Source organism: Coturnix japonica, chromosome 1 (genome assembly GCF_001577835.2).
Source record: "Coturnix japonica isolate 7356 chromosome 1, Coturnix japonica 2.1, whole genome shotgun sequence".
In the NCBI taxonomy this organism is placed as follows: Eukaryota; Metazoa; Chordata; class Aves; order Galliformes; family Phasianidae; genus Coturnix; species Coturnix japonica.
The window spans coordinates 162,495,271-162,506,049 of NC_029516.1; the positions used below are offsets into that span (position 1 = coordinate 162,495,271).

Consider the following 10,779-nt stretch of genomic DNA (forward strand, 5'->3'; position numbering starts at 1 on the left):
CAAGGTTTTCTACAGTAAAATGATCTGCTTGCCTACAAAGGAGTTCATAATGCATCACCACTTATGAAAGAGGAGAAACAGGGACTATATATAGTCCTGATTATTATAGCCTTTGAATATTAAATATGCAACTTTTTTCTAAAGAGTGCTAAAGTACTCATTATAGAGTAAAATACACAGATCTAAAGAAAAATAACTTAATGTACTACATGGCACATGGTTTTCTGAGGCCCTCAGATAAGAGACCTCTCAAGCAGAGAGCAAATTTGACTAAACCTATTATACTTCTATCAGAATTTTCACTTAAATTCAGAGAATATTCACTGTATTAAGATATTTCAAACAGGTATTTTAATATCATAAGAATTCTAACCAAACAATATTTTCTGACACAAGGTATTTTTTTCAGAAGCACCCATCAAATTGTAACAGAAGTACTGAAAATTCTCTTAGACTCTGAACTGTTTAACAGGGATAGCTGTACCTACAGAGACATTTGCAGTGGCAGGTGACTCTGCAAGATCGATACATATTTTTGTACAGCTTTTAAAATTCTGTTCTTCAGGTAACTCATGGTATACTATTTTATTTTTTTTTTTCTACTTGGAATAGTTGACACTATTCTACTACTTTATTATTACAGCAGATCTTAGTGTACATTAAGGTTTTGATATCTTGAGCACAAATTACAGCACTTTTGTCCTTTACATAAGAATATTTGTTTATTGCCTTCCTGACTTTTAAAGAAATTCTGACCATTGTTTCCTCCCTGCTAAAAGGAATAAAACTCATCTCATTACATGACATTTTTTTATTATTATTCTGTTAATATAATTTACAGATTTACAGAAACATTGCACCAAATCACTAAAGATACAGTTGAGAAGAACTGTGAATCCTCCTCAGGTTAAGAAATCCCTGGAGGGCTAAACATCTGATTCAGAAAGCAATTCTTTCTATTTACACTGCTTTTATGAACAATGGCAGAGCAGAAATTACTCAGCAAGATCATATGTAATTTAGCAGAGCTGGAAGTGCATAGCAGAGACACTAGAGATAACCTGGTAAATGTATTTATTTTCTGCTACCTCTTCTTCTCCCTTAATACATTACATCTAGTAATCAAATATAATTTATTTGAATGAAAGAGAAATCTTTTTTGAACACGATTGTTTCTGTTAAGTTGTTAACATCTTCTATTGTTATTAACCTTAAATTCAATGACACAAAAGTTCCTATACCAGCAGAAAACTGGTAGAATGTGCATCCGTATCTTGGATATTACTGTGGGAAGGAAAGAACAAAGAACACCAGGACTCAGCTGTGCAGTACTCCTTTGGCTAAGGTAACAGATCAGCTAGTTATAAATATGTACATAGAAAGGTTTCCTTTAGTAGTGGTAATCACAGATTGTCTTTCAAATTCATCTTCAGCACAACCATGGACATTAATTATAAGACCTGTCAAATAGATACTTGAGAATACAAAAATTATTTGGGCTGATTACACATTTCCACTCCCATTGTTATACTGGAAATTTTTATTTTGCTGTTGCTGTTAGAACAGTTCTCTGCTGGCTTTAGATGTGCTTTCCTGCTACCCTTCACCACGCTCAGTGAGCTTTTGATGGTTCCCACGTTTCTTTGATTTCTTAAAGTGATACCATCAAGAATACAGTTCTGTCTAAGCGTGTACCTCCAGGGATTTAACACGTTCCTTCTTAACTGGTCCCAGGCAATGAGTTCTACAGTTCTTACTCATTTATATACGGTTGTACCTGAAGTCTCAGACAAGTACCAGAACCACATTTGGTCAGGATCAGTATGAATGCAGAATAAAAGGCAGCACTTGTTCCAGAGCTTACCACCCAGCTCAACACTTAAATGATTATTGAGTCCTGTAGGATTTGGTTTGTTTCCCACTCTCTGAATCTGGAAAAGCATTCTCATCAGATCCCAAATCCACATAGGACTGAGACCCAGGAAAGCACCATTCCACTTCCCTGCCACACTTGGATTTCCTCAGAAAGTAAATGTAGTTCGAAAGGCTACGAGAGAGCTGCAGTGCCTGAACAGGCATTCCACCAGCCAGGGCATCAGGGTGTGGGACAGACCTCTGGGCTCTCCATCACAATTTCACAGGAGATACATAAAACACAGCTGCAACAATATTCCAGGTTCAGCCTCATTTTCTGTATACAAAAAAATCCCTGAACCATCCCAAATCATGGGAATGTATGAAAATATAGGTATTTTGGTAAAGTTATAGTGCATTAAAGTGGAAAATAAAAGTGTAAGAATAAGGATGCACATTATATAAGGCATAGCTAGTTAGGGCACTGATACTGTAGTGGATAAAACTGCAAAACCAAATACTGTCCTGTCAGCTTTACATTTCCAGGCAGGGATTAAGCTGAGCCCTATGTCATATCATAAAGATTTGTCTGATATGGAAAATATTGTGTTGCCAGGGTCACAGAAATATTCTTTTGAGTTACTACTTCCAATCAGCATGCATGCCCTTCCTCCTTTCTGTTTTCCAGTCTCAGCAACTAAGGAAGCAGAAAAATTACAGAGTGAGCAGGAATTTCAGCTCTGGGGATTTGTTCCTACCAACCTAAAGGAGCCCTGGAAAGCCAGCTGGGGTAGTGTTAGGGGCAAATGGTGTAACTCCAGTCTAGGCTGGGTTTTCTCCCCCCCTCCAACAGCTATTTACTCTGCGCCTGCAGAGAGTTGCTGCTTCAAGCAGGAGGTTCTTGCCTTATTTCAGAGAAAGTTCCTTGTACTGACATGAAAATCCCTGTAGGATTACTCTGCTTAAGCAGCAACAAATAGTTTTGATTTGCTGGGTATACAGACAAATTAGTCAGCTGTAAGAAACAGCTGGTTCACAGTGTCCTGATATCGGTGCTTTCCATGATTTTCATTTAATTTCAAGGGTAGACTATGGAGAGAAAAGTTGTGGAGGGAGGGTGGTATTTTTCTTGCTGTTGTTGGCTCCCTTGTTTGTTTTACTCCTTCTGCAAACCTTTATTTGATGCCTATTCATAAATTATACTGCTATATTATGGTATCTCATTATCCTTTATTAGCAGAACACTACTAAATAGAAGTTGGAATTACACATCATGTCCTGCATATGGAACAAAGCAGCATATGGAGACTATGCCTACTGCAGTTTTCAAGCATAAAAAAGCAGGAAATTATACAGGAAATTATACATATTTCAAAGAGTCTCTGCCAAGTACTTCTGTGCTATATCCTGTAATTCAGACTTGTTCATCTTTACAGTGTCATTTAAAATTCATATAGCAGAAATGTAGTCAGGCAATAATCCATACAGTAAGGAAGAAAGGCTGTTCTTCCAAGTTTTTTCCTAAACTTGCTCATAATAGAAGTCCCATGATCAGTTTTAAACTCAACTGCAATATCACATCAATAGGGAATCTCTCTCAAAGGTATGATTTAACTACAGGGCAGATAACTTGCGTACCAGTAAAGTACACTGAGCAATTTATCTTGATTCTGACAAAACACGAAGGTTGGAATAAAGCATCTCCCCCACTGCCATTAAGCTGGTCTGAAATTTTTTCTCATCTTGACTTTCCAAGGAATAATCGTATGTCATTCTCAAAATTAAAACAATTTAAAATGTTCTTATTTAAATTAAAGCATGAAATTAATGAAATCTCAACAATCCAAGGAAAGAGCACTTTTTCTTCTGGAGAAAAAAAAAAATAATAATCTAATTTAAGTATTTTTTTCATATATTAGCATAATAAAAAATATATACTACATATTCACAGTGTCACTTTTTCTTTTCTTTTCTTTTCTTTTCTTTTCTTTTCTTTTCTTTTCTTTTCTTTTCTTCTCTTTTGTCTTTTCCTATCTTTTCTCTTTTCTGTACTTTTCTAATGTTATTCTTTTCTTTTCTTTTCTTTTCNTTCTTTTCTTTTCTCTTTTCTTTTCTTTTCTTTTCTTTTCTTTTCTTTTCTTTTCTTTTCTTTTCTTTTCTTTTCTTTTCTTTTCTTTTCTTTTCTTTCCTTTTCTTTTCTTATCTTTTCTTTTCTCTTTTCTTTTGTTCTCTTTTCTTCTCTTTTCTTTTCTTTCTGGAAAGGATATTCAGTGAATTTTAGAATAAATGTTAAAAATTGAGAAGTAAAAGAGAAATGTGGATATTTCATCTGATACTTTCAAAAGAAATGTCAGAAAAGTGAATATAGCTACTAATGATTTCTGCAAGATCTACATCTATGTAGCCTCTGTCTTATAAGAAAGCATTTAAATATATGCATATACATATATATGTAGTAAGTAAGTAGCAAAGGATTCTCAGGATCTTGGGAGATTTCTTATTTTGGGATATGATATTTCCTATGACAACCACAAAGGGCTTTCTTCTTACAAGGTGTCTTTCAAACATCTCAGAACGAAATGGTGATCTGAACAATTAGAGATCCTGTCAAATCAATTAGGTCTGAACTTAGCATTAACCTTTCCTAGAGGGCCATCGCAAAAGACACATTCACCTCCTGCCTTAAGAGGCAGGCTTCTACCACTGCAGCCTTCCACACAGTGTTTGTATGTCTAGTTTAATTATTTGCTGCTTACACTAAATTTTTAAAGTACTTTTTTTTTTCTTCCATTTATCCCTTTATAGACTGAGAGAAAACACTCCCTCGTGACTTTCTCCACATGAATATGCAGTGATTGACTCATGTAAAAATAGCAACATGAACTGCATAGAGGTAGAGAGTTTGTGTCTCTTGTCTATTTATCAGGTTACTAACCTTTTTTTCCTCAGAAAGGAAGGTCCCCAGGGTCTACAGAGGAGATACATGTGAGATTGAACAAAGACCTCACTGAGAATTCACATGGCAGCCTATTATGGTTACCTGAGCATCAGTAGATTACCTTACACAAATACTACCAGGTGACCATGTGAGGATCATGTTAGTGCTCACCTTTAAGTGTCTTATCCTCTTACTGCAGTGTCCCTCAGAAGCCTCCTGTTAATTACAACGGCATCCATTACAGTGCTTTCCACATAGAAACTAAATGTTTCCCAGCATTTCAGATTGAGACTGTTTTCCTATGCCAACAGTAAAAATAATTTATTCTCAAAACAGTCACCACTCATTTAGGACACATCATGGAAGTGCTACTATTCATGAAAGAACTGTCAGCTTTTAGCCAAGTTTTAGCTCACCTCAGGGAAAACACCTTAGTAGTGACTGTTTTGCCTGTTAAGATAACAGAAAGCAGACAGGTATTTCCTTTTCTCTCAGAAGTCAAATAAATTTAGGGAGAAAAGAGAGAAACATCATGAGAACAAGATGAGAGAAGGGAGATAAAAATGCCCATCAATTTAGCCCACTCCATCCTCTGCTTCTGTGAACAGTGTGGGAAGTTGCTGTTTCATTGCCCGTTTTCTTTTATGCAAATTCTACAGTGTCAGGCCTCAAAAATGTGGTAGAAAAGAGAACCTGGAATGTCAGCCTCCCAAGTCCAAGAGAATACTGCATTGCTGAAGTTGCATTTTGAAGAACTTTTGTTTCCCAAGTCACTGTTTAGAGGAAAAGTGGAAGAGATTACATGTTTAAGGGTTAGGACTGTGATTTGAGACAGGGAAAATTGCTAAGCAGTAAAACAGAAGTCATTGGCAGAGGGAGAAGCTGGAGGTTTTGCAACTTGTGGGGTATCTACCTGCTGTATTCAGGGACAGCATGATCTTACTCATTTGCCATAAGCAGTACAATAGCTAAGTGCTGCATATACACCAAGTATGAAATTGAGAGGAAAAATGAAAGTCAGGGAAATTAAAATAACAATCTCTTAATGAAAAATCTCTTGTTTTTTAGAATCTCAGTAAGTACCATTTAAAGACTAAGCAGTAATGGTGAAAATCTCTGGATGCCCATGTGGCTTTTTCTGAGATGGTTTCCACATCCATTTTGAAAACCATGCAACTGAGCTACCACATTCTACACAAATCTAATAGTGAATCTGCAGTGTACGTGACACTTTAATCACTAAATAGATGAGGCACACTGAACTTTAGGACTAAAGAGGATGAAAAGTTTATATATAATTCATCAACCTTTCCCTTCTCATACCACAACATTTAAGAAACATGGCTTGAGGCTGTACATGCGATTTGAACCTTTGGCCTTCAGATGTCACTGCTTATGCATCAGCTAGAAGCAAGAAGAAATCCTGTAACATGAGAAAAATTACAGAAGAACATCTGGTTGTCAGAGGAGCCAGAGACAGTGATTTCAAGGTCAAAACTTCCTGTAATTTTATGTCATTTAATTTTTTATTTATGAGTTCTGGGCAAGCAGTTGCTGAGCTTTTGGATTGGGATTTATTTTTGGTGCAGGGGCTGAATATGACTTCCAACTCATTCTCTGCTGATTAGTGGTGTCAAATATACTTGGCTTTAATCAGACTCTCTGTTCCCACCATATTCATTAAGACTGAAACAACCACAGGAAGTGCTTTTCCAAGATACCCCGCATCTTCCATAAGCCACTCAGTGTGAAAGAGGGTGTCTTCTGAGGTTTTCTCGTGGTGATTGTGATATACATAGACGGGTCAGCAAAGAGGAACAGATATGTTTTATCACTCTGATTCCTTATGGTGGAGATTAACACACTGAAAAGAGAGAAATCAGGTACTGGGAGGGTAAGCAGTTTAGAAGGAGACTAAGGAAGGATAAAGGATAGTCCTTTAAGGAACGCAGCAGAGGCAGCATTCATGGGATCTTGCTGCAGCTAATGTAACTTGAATTAAGGATTCAAATTGCGGTACATTTAGTGTTTTGGGAAAACGACTGTAATTTTTGGTATTTTCCAAGAAAGTGCAATGCTGTCCTGTAGTCATTGTAACTGAAAACAACTTAAGTCACTGCAGTGGTTCCACACCAATTGGGAGCTGAAGCACTGCCACACTGATCTCTCACTCCTCTTCCTAACAAAAGCAGAGAGGAAAATGAGATGAAAGCGACTGCTTATGAGTTGGGAAAAGGACCAAGAGATCGCTCACCAATTACTGTCATGGGAAATACTGACTCAGCATAATGGAAACTAATGTAATTTATTTCCTAATGACAGAAGACTAAAGCAATGAGGACTAAAAACAAACTACAAACACCTTCCACCATAACTCTCTTATATCTCCATGGTCACTGCTCCTGCTCCACATGGGTACTCTCCCACGGGACACTTCCCACAGGATACAGCACAGTTCCAACACAGCCCCATCCCACAGTGCTCATCCTTCAGGCACTGCTCCAGCACAGCCCCATAGGTGGCAGCTACCCCAGCCCTCCTGGCCCACAACAGGTTCCTCTCCAAGGGCTGCAGCTCTGGCCCAGGATGCTCCTGTGTGGGTAACCACGGACTGTGCCTCCTTCAGCCCTCATGGCTGTGCTGTGGGCTCCTCCATGGCTACACATGGAGCTGTGCTCTGTGCAGTATCTGTAGGTTGCAGTGGGACAGCTTGCTCCTCATGGGCTTCTCCTGGGCTGCAGGGAACTGCTGCTCTGTGCCTGGAGCACTTCCTGCCCTCCTCCTGCACTGACCCTGGGGGCTGCAGGGCTGCTTCTCTCCCATCTCTCACTCCTCTCTCCCAGCTGCTGTTGCACAGCTGCCACCTATGGGGGACCTGTGCTTGAGCAGTTTGTTCCTGTAGGAAGTTTAAGAATTTGAGGAAAAGATGGAGAATCCTTCCAGAGAAGGATAATGACAGTCTGGGAAGTAGTTTGTCAAAGGAAATGGCCTGATGAAGGTCCAAGAGATCTGTAAGAAAGCTGTAGAGGCATATTAACATATGTGGAGGCATATCCATCAGCAGAAAGAACAGGAAAATGAAGGGGATGCCCGAGCAGCTGCAGAACAGAGGGCAGCTCAGGGAGAGGGAGCAATAAAGGACCTATGAAAAAAAGGCTAATGGATTACTGAATTTATAAGTCATCCATGTAATGTTTTTTGAAGGTGATGGTAAATGTTTACAGAACAAAATGTGTGGGGGAGAATTGGCACTGACAACTGTGAAAACAATAATAATGATCTGGTCAGTATAGTGTACCCTGGAAGAGAGAAATAGACTAATAAACTTGCACACCTTTGTGGAGCCAAAACGTTGAAGTTAACCCTTTAAAAAACAAACTGAGAGAGATGAGTGATGGTATTAATCTGTGGGTTTTTGAGCTGATATGGTAGCACATATGTGGGGCAAGGATTCAATCCTCTTTTATTTGTACTATCCAATACTATCCAAGGAGCATTCTGAGATTTCCAGGTGAATTTACTGTCACTACAAAACCTCAGGAGTTTTCACTAAAACAACAATTATATGTTTTTTCCATCACAGAATCACAGAATGGCCCGGGATGGAAGGGACTTCAAGTATCGTCAAGCTCCACCCCCAACCCCGCCAGGTAGGGCCAACAACCTCCCCATTTACTAGATCAGGCTGCCCAGGGCCCACCTGACCTAGCCTTGAACACCTCCAGGGATGGGGCATCCACAGCCTCTCTGGGAAGTCTGTTCCAACACCTCATCACTCTCATAGTAAAGAACTTCCTCCTGACATCCAACCTAAATCTTCCTTCCTTCCACTTACTTAAAACCATTTCCCCTTTTCCTGCTGTTATCCACCCTTTCAAAGAGTTTACTCCCCTCCTACTTTTAGGCTCCCTTCAGGTATTGAAGGGCTGCAATTATGTCACCCTGCAGCCTTCTTTTCTCCAGACTGAACAAACCCAGCTCCCTCAGCCTGTCTTCGTAGGCGAGGTGTTCCAGCCCCCTGATCATCTGCGTGGATCTCTTCTGGACCCTCTCCAACAGCTCTGTGTGTTTCTTGTATTGGAGGCTCCTATTTTTTATTTATTTGTTTATTTATTTTGCAGACCCTCAGCTTTACTGGGGGAGGAGGGGGGGAGGAGGGGTGGGTCCCATCCCCCTCACTCCTTCTTGTTTCTCCACAGTGCCGTGCACCAGGAGACAGGGATCTTCATAAAGCACCCCAAGTGCATGTAGGCAGAGTTTTTCTCCAGGGCCTCAAAGCGCTACAGGAATTGGTTCAGGTTGCCCTGCAGCTCGGGGCTGTTGGAGGCGAACATGTGGTGCTGGTCCAGCATGTCATAAGCCAGAAAGTCAACAAAGATGAGCTGTGGGGGTAGATGTAACTGTGAGCAAGTCACCAAAGAGCTTATCATAGTCTTTGGTTGACCTTATCAATGCAAAACCCTGGAAGACCAGAGTGTGAGACAAGAGCAAGCAGTGTCTGTTTGCTTCTAAGGATGGACAGGAGGTTCCACTGATATGCATTGTTAATCCTGTTATTCTTAAGAAACCTTTCATCCTTTATCACTGTTGTTTGGGAGAAGCTGGGACCAATTAACTGATTAGAGGAACTGAGGAACAGGAATGTCTATCTTGTAAGTGAATGCTATATAAGATGTATGCTGAACACAATAAAAGGTGACTACCCTGATGCTACAAGAAACTAAGAGAGCTCTCTAACTCGACTGAACACCAACAGTGAGCTTGTCATCCACAAACCACAGCTCAGAGCCCAGGAAGCACAACAGCTGCCACAGTTTTCCTGGCAGCTGCTCCAGGCATTCTGTCTTCAGCTTCTCAAAGTCAGGTTTGTAGCAGAGCATTATGAAGACTACGCACAGATCCATCAGGTGGTTTTCCAACATGTCCACATGCAGCTCCTCTGCCTCTGTCTCCCCACACATGTTGGGCTTGTGGGCAATGTAGCACATGATGGCATTGCTCTGTCAGCTTGGTGTTGCTGTCGATGCGATAGGGCAGGTTGGGGAAGTCAAGGCCCAGCTTCTCCTTCTCATTGGTCCAATTGCTCTGGTTAAAGTTGGGAGCTGGTCTGGCTTTGCACTGCCACTCCTGGTAGGGAGTCTCGGTGTACTCCAGTAACAGGTAAATGGTGTGGGCCAACCTGTGGATGTCCCAGTAACCCAACATGAAAAAAAAAAAACCTCAGGCAAAAGTTACTTTAACAGTGAAGTATAGGAAAGGGGATTTTAAACCAATGGAAAGGTGAATTTAAACTTGTAATGACCCATGGGAAAAAAGGATATTAGACATGGTACAGGTAGAAACTGAAGAAAAATTACTTTTATTTAAGTCCTTTGTACCCCACAGAGTAACTTTCATTGATATCATATTGAAATTACTCCTTCTTTAGTAATATACCTGTCTAGAATATCTGGCACTGGATCACAGTGGATATTTCTTTATTGGATTAGACCTGGCCACTGGCAGCACTGAGTTTCTAAAATTTTGTTTCTTTGTATTATAATAGAGCTTTTATTCAGAAATATAGAAGAATCCCGTATCAGCTTTTTCTTCATGTTCTTCTGTCTGCGATAAGCCTTCATTACAGCTGTGATACAAAAGGCATATTCCTTCACATTGTTGTAGCAGTGGCAGCCTCTGTACCATAAAGCACATCCTGCCAATGAGGAATCAGCCAAGTCAATATCATCAACTGGTTTTCATTTCCTCAGAGAGATAGGGAAGCTCTTTGTCGCACTTGAAAGTGCATGTGGCTAATCTTGTTTTCTATCTGAACTGGTAATTATTGTTAGAAGCATTTTTGGAGAATAAGGTGTTTTAGCCAGCAGACAGCCTTGGTAATATCTTTGTTTAATAAACATACTGTTTTTTTGGTTCAGTTAGTGGAAACATGCACTCAACACTTCTTGTTCTATCTCTTCATCCATTGTAGCAGTTCCATTATTATT

At 39.8% G+C, this 10,779-nt stretch overlaps 1 pseudogene; it reads right to left on the reverse strand.

Annotated features, from left to right (window-relative positions):
- Positions 1-8,967: 8,967 nt before the first annotated feature.
- On the reverse strand, positions 8,968-10,226 carry LOC107308355 (annotated as a pseudogene).
- Positions 10,227-10,779: the final 553 nt, after the last annotated feature.